This window comes from Mastigoproctus giganteus, chromosome 1 (assembly GCF_048544385.1).
Source record: "Mastigoproctus giganteus isolate SK-2022 chromosome 1, ASM4854438v1, whole genome shotgun sequence".
In the NCBI taxonomy this organism is placed as follows: Eukaryota; Metazoa; Arthropoda; class Arachnida; order Uropygi; family Thelyphonidae; genus Mastigoproctus; species Mastigoproctus giganteus.
In genome coordinates, this window is record NC_143575.1 from 244,067,922 (window position 1) to 244,078,201 (window position 10,280).

Genomic DNA, 10,280 nt, shown 5'->3' on the forward strand with positions numbered 1-10,280 from the left:
CTCTGCAAACCTTCTCAAGATCAGTTTTCATATTGAGGACTCAGCTAAGAACTTCAGCTTCTTCTGGGAATTGACTTCACAAATGACCAAAAGACAAAAGGTTTATGTGTAGACAGAAGAGTTAAGTTAATTGTTATTGTGTTGACTTATATGGATTGTTATTGTGTTGATTTATGTTAATTAATGTTGCATTGATTTTGGCCAATTGTTATTGACAAGATTTATGTCAATTGTTATTGTAAAGATTGGTTTCTGTGAAACACAAGGTTTATGAGAATCATTTAGTAGCTATCTCATTGTGCTTGTCAACGGGTTTGAAAGTTCCAGCAGACAGAATAGACAGTGTTGTTAATTGTCCATTGTATATTATATATTGTTTTCTTGGTTCTCAAGAATTCAGAGACTGAGCATATTTAAAAAAAGTATTGTATATATCTGTTTAATATAATAATTACTGGGGATAATTTGTGGAAGTTCCCCACTTCATTTGTCGACACCCACTGGTATTGCACTACATCCGGTGGGTGCGGGACTTGTGCATTCGGCACAAATACATAACGTAAACCCGGGCCTAGAGCACCGGGCAGTAGCTGTTTTATTTTTATTTATTTATTTTTTTTATGAAAACCCCATCACGAAAGGTATCAAAACCTATAGTACTTAGTACCGTGCATGGGTTGAAGGAGATGTATGGGGGGGGGGTGGATTTCGGAAACTTTGCTCTAGAGACTAAACATGGGTATTGGCGATAGTAAAATACCTCGCATATGTTTTTAGGCTAGATTTGTTGAGTTCCTACGCCAAAACAAATGAACTAGGTGGAGATGGGCTTTTGCCTAGGAGCCACCCTTGACTCTGAGATACACGTACGCAGTGCACCAGGAGGTCAAATATAATATAATGCCTTACATATGTGTAACGAAATGTTAATGTATATAAAATTGTATATATATCTTTTTTTAAGTATTGTATATATATATTTATGTAATAATTGTGGGTACAAATAAATGGAAATGGAAAAATGGAATGGCCCTATGACTTTTCTCTCCTATGATTCCTGCTTTCCCTCGCCCACCTCCCATTCGCCTGGTGAACCTACAAACCTTTTACTACTCTTGACAGTCCTCCACCTCTATCCCTTTAATTTATAATTTCTAGGTGGATAGTCTTCCTATCATCCACCGCTTTTATCTTCACCCCTTTCTTTCCCAAACACTTGAACTGTCACTGTGTGCTCCCCTTCCAAAAAAAAAAAAAAAAAAAGTCTCCGTTCAGGAAACTCAGGCGACCCTTACGGGGACCAGCCAGAGAATAATGGGCTGCCTCCTAGCGGTGTGTGCGGACAACGTGGGTTCCATCAGGGGCCTTGCGGCCAAATGCCATAACATAACAACAGAACCAACAAAATACAACACGTGACGTATTTCTGGCATTTATATTTCTTCACAGCGTACAGATGGCGTAAATGTGGGAAAATTCGAATATATTTCCTGGGGGACCCCCGGACCGCCTCTCCCACTTGGACCATACAGAGTACTCAGATCTCCAGCAACAGCGGAAAAAAAAAAAAAAACTATAGGGAGGAGTTTAAGCAAATACAGTACTATCTTAAAGGAGCGGCAAAAATTCAAGCACGTGCATCTGGTGAGAAAACACCTAGAGCAACCGCTGAACATGGGAAAGAGGTTAACCACTGTAACCATAAAGGAGGAAATATTGACAAATGCACAAGGAATCATTCCCAGAAATGTTTCGTGTGGTTGTGACCTGTTTTATGCAAAACGCTGTGCGACAGATTTGAAGCCGTTATCGGTTTAGCCGTGCTCAGCAAAAAGACTTCGAAGAGAGATTTGGGAAAGCCAGCTCCGTTCAAATCGAATCTTCATCGTTGGAAAAAGAAGTAATTTCAGAATGGACGCCAAACGCAGCAGTCAGTCAAAAATTTTTCATCTGGAAATACAAAATATTCAAGCATCCGTTCTCAAATATTCAAAAACTTGCTCGCATGCCACAGAAGTGTGGCAAGCGAGCAAGTTCGACCTGGCCACTTGTGATAATGCCCTCGGGGGGTACATCAAAGCTAAGGTTGCAGAATATCGCATGGCATCTGTTGATGAACTGAAACAACAAATTCAGGATGCATTTGCAGACGATAAAACACAGAACGTTGAGTTGGTTTTCACATTTGTACTGGGAGAAAAATTATCTTGTACCATTGCACTTGATGTCTAAAGCACATGATATTGTACTACTGTATTGTAATAAGTGGTTAATCTCCAGATTGTACAACCCCGTACTTCAGCGACTTGTGAAGGCACCTCCTACTCACTGCTTTCCCCCCTCTCCTCCTAGCCTGCACGTTACTGGGGTATTATTATTATTATTATTATTATTACTATGTTATGTGATATCACAATATGTCGGAGCTGAAATGAAGAAAAAGAAACGGCAATAGGAAGCAAAAAATAGGTGAATAGAAATGCATTTTTTTTTTAAACTACCAAAAATTAACACCAGACACAACTACTGATACTTCCGCTCGTACATTACTAGACGATTTCATGCATTAACAATGAAAATTGCTCATGCACGCAACAGAAATGCTTTTTTTCGGGGATATGCAGCCCTAGACCCCCGATTTTGTGGGGCTACTTCCCCTGACACCCCCGCTAATATCAAGAGAACCTCGTACCAACAACTCATACAATCACTGCGATTCGACGACTAAGCAACAACACGGAAAACAAAGCAAACGATAATTTCTCATTTTCCGCTAAATTCAGAAGCGAATTTACATCCAATCAGTCAGAAATGCATTCCCAGTAATCAACCAATCACAGAATTCACCTATGCAACTCCTGGGACTTATGTTACATCCTGTAGATTAAAAATCTCTCTTTTAATTATCTTCTGACTATATGCGGTCATGCCGTAATATATAAGCAGCACTTTTTTTAATTTTATTATTTACTCGCGTAACACCATCTCAACTAACTTTCGAGGAAAAAAAAAAAACAGACGGCGGTGTAACCTCTTTTACAAATTCTCCCTTTGTAGACATACCTTTTGTAATTTTCAGTGTCAGCCTTTGGCTTGCACAAGGTGAGTTGATACGTTCATTGATAAGGAAATCGTCGAGCAGACGCCACGAATGGTAGGTGCCACATAGTCTGCTCTGACGTTTCGGATATAGGTATTTATGATAATACCGTTGCGACGAGGTACAGAGGATAGGTTTCCGCAGCATTAGCATAACCCCGGGGGCTCACATCTGGTGAGTATGGGCTTGGCACACCCACCCAGGGTCCTGAGCTGGATATCACATTCTCTCTTTTCTGGTGATTCCCTACTTTCTCTCTCTCAGGGTATTCAAATTTTTTTGGCTAGTGCAGCATAAGCCTCAGGCTTCCTTGCACCATATGGCTAATAATGCTAATAATAATAATAATAATAATAATAATTGTTCAGCACTGAATAATACCGAAAATATTCGTGAAGAAATTAGGGTTGATACCTGTTGTTGCAAACAGCTTGTCCAGAGAGAACTAGCAGTGGAAGAATAAACTATTCTATTTGGTATTGAACAATCTAATGCAAACTTCCAAAAAGAATGAAACAATCGTAAAATATTCAACTTACATCATTTTATTCAGTATATATATATATATATATATATATATATATATATATATATATATATATATATATATATATTGTATTCACTTACGCTTCAATTTCTTTTGTGTAACGCAACATACTGAAGAAAACGTATTTTAAAGCATCCCAGTAATAAATTATAATTATTCAGCATTATTCTTCTCGCCACGGGCGTCTGCACAGAAAGTAGTTGCTCCACCTGCAATTTAAGGAAACACTGCAACAAATGTACAAATAAAAAAATAAAAAAAGTACAAATACTGTACGTTAAAAAGAAAACAATATTAATAACAATGTATGATAATTTAAATTACATTTTTAAATAAAATAATTTTGCTTAGTTCAAACACGTTTCTTTAAACATTAAAAAAAATTGGTAATTAAAAAAATGGCCAACCTCTCACTGGAAATTTTTATGCATAGGTTCCCGCATTTAATATTTTCAAATTAAGTCAATACATACTTTACCCAATAATAGATTCCAGTTGCACAATACTTTCAGTTAATCCAATAATAGATTCCAGTTGCACGACAGAGTACAAACAAGAACATAAATTAATGCTGAACTCCTCTAGGTCAGACAGTCGTGCGTTATACCTTCATGGGGCCCAAGGCAAAATGGAATTTGGGCCCCCATCTAAAGAAAAAAACTAATAAAGAACATTTTCAATTACTGTATACACATACGTATTGTATGTGTAAAAAAAGTAATATATTTGAAATAAATACGCCATTTAATAATGGTATTAAAAATACGCCATTTAATAATGGTATACCTTTTTTTTATTTTCTTATTTCAAATAGCGCTCATGCGTAGCACAGTTGATATAATCCGTCTGTCCCTACAATAGAGACAATTCCAGGCGTCGAATTCCGTCAATGACCTGAGGAATGTTTATGGTTTTTTTCCATAACCTGGCTGAGTTAATCGGTTTCAGGAGATGATAGCATGGTTTTTGCTTTTTTGGTTATTGTCGTATATTCTGCGATCAATTATAAATTGACCGCAGAATACACGCAATTTATAGACACAACATACTGACGCTTCACAGCCTTGGTTTCTTTGATGCTTAACATACACATACAGTACTATGATTATACCATTATCTTACTGTACTGTACTGTACTATATTATTACTTATTTTATTTGTATTATATTATCCTACTCTTAGATATCAAACATCCTTCGGTTTTAATTGGTGAGAGAAGAAAACCCCGCTAGATGGCGAGTCCTGAGATCTCACTCTCGTGTTATGCTTCTGATACATGTATTTGGACATTCATTAATGATTAATCTTGTTCTGTTGTTTATTTCTCTGCTGGCCTCAACAACGCTCTTCGCAGGTAGCATAGTAGTTATAATCACCAATCTCCCCATCCTTCCCCCTTTGGCCCTGGGTTTGAATCCTGCAATGACGCAAGGAACTTTTATGTGCCTTTTCATTCCGAGGCTGAGTAGTCGGCCAAGATAACAAGGTTAACCTTTTTTTTTTTTGCCCAAGAAAATAGTCAAACCACATAATTCACATTGGTGAATGAGGTTATTGTCCGGTGGCCCTAATATGACAGTTTTTGTATTCGCTAAGTTTGTTATAAGCATACCTGTATTTCTCATAACTGTTAATGGGAATGTTGTTTACCACAAAAAAAGTTTTGGTTTTATTGTCAAAAGTCAGCCTTCATATGTTACACGGATGAACCATAGGTTGGAAAACACTGCGAAATCTTGTTTATGTTCCGGCATGACTACTAGGTCAGTGGAGTTTACAATAAATTATCAATACAAACATTAATCGTATTTAGCAGTCACGGGCTCGAACCCTGGTCCACTCAAAGAGCATATGCTACTGCACTCTCGCTCTGACCACTCGGCTACGTCAAATCATTGTCATTGACAAGATTACAGGTTATCATATTTCAATTTCCACTATTAAAATAATTAAAGTTAGACTACAGCAAAGGGGATCGTTTACAACGTCTCGGAAGAACGTGGCCAGTACGATGAATCGTCGAGAACCATCGAATCCGCACATTGCAACATCGATCTTCCACATTCTGAAAGCTGTAACGCTCGTGAGTGCCGTGGTGTCTTCAGGTTCACGTTATATTTTTCCTAAAGTTTTCTGTTATCTTCCGCCTGATATTATTATTAAACTTTGCAAGATCAATATTTTTAAAAATATCTTAGTGTCATACTTCAAATTACTGTAACTTCTGTTTCCAAAAATTTTCTTGTCAATCCGTGCTCTTTCTACTTGAAGGGTACTTCTACATTTCTGCCCTTACAACAAAGATTGTTTTACTTTTTATTATAAATTCCGATTTTTATCCAACAGTACAGAAAATCCGGCCATAGAAAAAACATAATTTACAGATATAATATATTGACACCTCTAAACCTAATTTATGGAATAAATTACTCTTTTTTTTTTTTTTTTTTTTTTTAACTTACGACTACGTTTTCTTATGAAGCTGTGCAAGACTGAGCTTCTAGTTACGCCTTCTATGAACTTTGCTCTACTGACGTACACTATTTCAACCCTTGCTTCAGCTGTAAAATTGTTCAGTAAATCGGATTACTTCATGTTCTCGTCATGTCTAGTACTGCTTCCCAAAAAGTTAGTCGAAGACGAACATATGCCACTTTGTGTGTATTCTTGATAATTATCTGCTGTCGCTTTTCAAATTCATTTCGAAGATTTACCTGTCTTCATCCTCCATCGGGGATGTCTAGATTTCATTATCCGCAAGTATAAAGAGAGATTTTTGTTTGTTGATCAAAATGTATCATTCATAATAACCATATTGTTTCAAGAATTGATTGCTTAGGACTAATGTTACTTGTTAGAATAAAATGTGCAACTTATTGAGATTGATATTTATATTTTCGAACTACCATTCATTAGCAGCATACCAAATTGAATTTCAAACACTATGTGTGACTACATCCTTGTCATTTAAGATTGAACTAATGAATGAAAGAATTAATATGAATATAGAGTCTGCCTCTTTTAAACACTGCAAAATTTTAATTATTCATAAATGTGATAATATAATGACCAAATAGTACACATTAAAACTAGGGCTTGCATAAAACCGAGAAATTTCAAAACCGAGTTTAACCGAAGTTTACTCTTAAAACCGGTTTTAAAACCGATTTTTTCAGACTTAGGGAAAATAATTAAAAGCTTATAACACAGGTATTTATTTTATCTTGGGTAGATTGTACAAATCGTAATCAAATTTTTTAAACAAAATCTATCACCTCTTATAGTAAAAAAAATAAAAAAATTAAAATTCTCCAAAAAAGTAACCAGCTTGAGATTATACAAAATTACAAATTGTATTCAAATCCTTTGAATAAAAACTATCTTCTCGTATAGTAAACAAAAAAATAATAAGCCCTATAATAATAATAATAATAATAATAATAATAATAATAATAATAAATAAATAAAAATAATGTGAAAAAAAAACAGCTTGGGGAAATTACTTTATTATTTATTGCTCAGCTTTTTTCTGAAAATGATCCTTTAAAAAACACAGTATATTAATCATTTTTCCTGATAGACTTGACCTTATTTTTGTGTTAAAGAGACCAGTGATCGAAAACACTCTCTCAGATTGGACACTTGTTGGTTTAATGGTCAGCAGTGCTCTATAAACTTTCTCCAGCTTTTCACTTCTACAGCTAGTTGCCTCCAAAATTTTAAATTCTTTGCTGATTTCCAATTCACTCGGATATTTTGAAGGCTCTTCAGTTAATCTCTTTATTACACTATTACATACTCTCGCATGAGTGCATCTCCAACATCGGAACTAGACGAGTCTTTGTTTTCTTCTAAAAGAACGGTTCGTTTATTTTCAGTTTTTCATTCAACGCTAAGACTCCTTCGGAATGTTTTGCAAATAATCTCTGATAAATCTCTACAGCATGCTTTTTCAAAACTTGCTTACTTGGAAAATCAAAAAGTTCTTGAACCTGAATCTTTTTTCCTAAACTTTTTGGGATTGTGTACATAGCTCAGCAAAGCCAAAGTTTGGCAATTTCGTCTTGCATTGTAACGCTGCAAAAGGCTTTGGTGAAATTTTAAAGCAAATGGGTTTTCTGCTGTATCAAGCTTAGCAAACAGAAATTCTATTGAGGACTCTGCTTTAAGTAAGTCTGTATCTTCTGAGGTTATAGCCTTCAGAATCATTTCATCTGGTCGCAAAGTTTCACTTAGCAATTCAAGTGTTTTCCAGTCATCGTCAGACACAGCTTCAGTTGACAGTACTGCACATAGAGCATTTGGAATGAAATTTTTCAATTTCAAAACTCTCTCAATCATATAGAATGTGCTATCTCATCTAGTCTTGCAATCTATATAAGTTTATATTCTTTCCCATTAAATTTTGCTTTAACAAAATTTTGTAATACGTCATTTTTGGTAGGCGATTTTCGAAAAAGCCTGCAAATTTTTCTGACTTTGTTAATAGTTTGTGCAATATTGGCCATTGGATTGAAGAAATAAATGAACTCATCGGTAAAGTCGGTTTGATAAAGCATGCCTTGCTGTCTTTCTTCAACTGCTTCATCATCACTACTTTCTTCATTATTTTCATTTTCTTCATTGTCTTTGGGAGACTCAGAGATTGTGGCACTATAATTGATTGCTTTTTCATAAAGTACATATATAACTGACAGATGTATACAATGGGCTATACATTGTTGATGATTAGGCGTAATTTGCTTGCCAAACTTAATCATCATTGCTGTTCCATCGGTGGTGCAGGCAACAATATCCTCATCCAAGTTCAAACCAAATTCCTTCAAGTGTCCATTCACAATTTGCTCAGTTTTACTGCTATCAAGTGAACCATTAATCTCAATAAGACCTAACGACCAATGATTGTCTTTTGAATGCACATTTATATTCATATACCTTTTATTTTGTATAGACGTATATTCGTCTAGAGTCAATGAATACCGTGCACCCAAAACCAATGAATTTTTGAAATGCTGAATGAGTTCTTCTTTCTTAGTTTTATAATAATTCAGAACCATATTTTTAATTCCATTCACTGAGGCTGGTGGTAATTTATCGTATTTATTTCTCTGAAGGCGAAGGCTTGATTGTATAAACTCACTCTTGGCAATTGAATTAAAAGAAAATCCGTCTGAAGCAGCTAATTTTGAAATCTCTTCTTCCATAGATTTTTTAACGATAAAGTTTGCTAATGTTCTTACCATTTTTATGGGAGGTTCACTGTTATCTTGTTTAATGTCAATCTGATGCATTTTCTTTAAATGCAACATCAAAGATGATGTAGATCCTCCAGACAACTTCATTATCTTCTGACATTTCGAACATTGTGCTTCATCTTTGCTTTTTCGAGCAAAATAATTCCATACATTTGATTTCATCTTAGACATATTAAGAGTAATAAATATTAATTAGTAGGAATTTATATCACCGACAATTTTAAATAAAAATATTGAAGATAACAAAGGCACAATACTATGCGTCACTCCCGCAAGCACTGAATGAAGAGTCTAAACGAGGCAAGTTTCAAAATTTTCACGAAAGAAATTTTTTATTTATTTACTCGCAATTTTTTTTTCCCCTATTAAATCTATTGTATTTTCAAAATTACCTAAAAGCTAAATTTGGTGAAGCTGCTTTTTGGAGAACATTTGATCGCAAATTTAGTAGGAATAAAGAAGAAAAAACTTTCTACGATTGAAATTTGATGCAATATTCAGCGAATCTGTTTCTAGTGGGTAACCGTCAATAAGGCGCGTTCCATAACTTGCCTGGCGAACAAGATAGATGGAACGGAGAAATGTTGAGCATTTGCTTTTACGCTATCGCTCCGACTCACTCAGTCGTAAATGAGTACACCTGCATCGTGCCATGATACAGGTGGGAAGATAAAAGGTATTCCATCCTAGATTTGGGCCACTTGCCCATGAGATTCGTTCCCAAACATAAAATAAAATAAAATAAAAAACATGTTTAAAACATAAAGCAGTTGAACGATCCAAACAAACGAACAAACAAAAGAAAATGTGCGTAACAAAAAACTATATTCGAGGGCTAACTAAGAAAATATCCGAATCCGGTTTTAGAAGCTCGGTTTCGGTTTTAACAACTCAATATGAAAACTGATTTAACCGGTTTTATAAAACCGGTTTGCAAGCCCTAATTAAAACCTATTAAAATAATGTTATCTTTGAAATACATTTAAAAATTTTTAAATATATAACAGTAAAATCCTGTTTTAGCCGTTTTCAAGATACTAATCCTATGGAGCACCATGAGAGAGTTCTCTTTTTTTGGCTGTGTTTCATATTTCCTTAATATTTGGTAGACAACTCTGATTTTAATTAATTTTTTTTCCTTGCAGCGTTCAAGAAGCAATGGTTTATACGTAAGTTGAAAAACTGTACACTTGTTTTACTCTTTTGGCAGCCCTCAACCTTTTTTGCATACTATTAAAACGAATGAAAACTTATAAATATTTTATTAAATTATACTAAACATACTTTAAGTAAAATAAACAAACTTGATGCTTGGGGAAGGAAGTGATTGAGATGTATATGGGCTTCAAAGAACATATACATCTCAATCCTAGGGGGC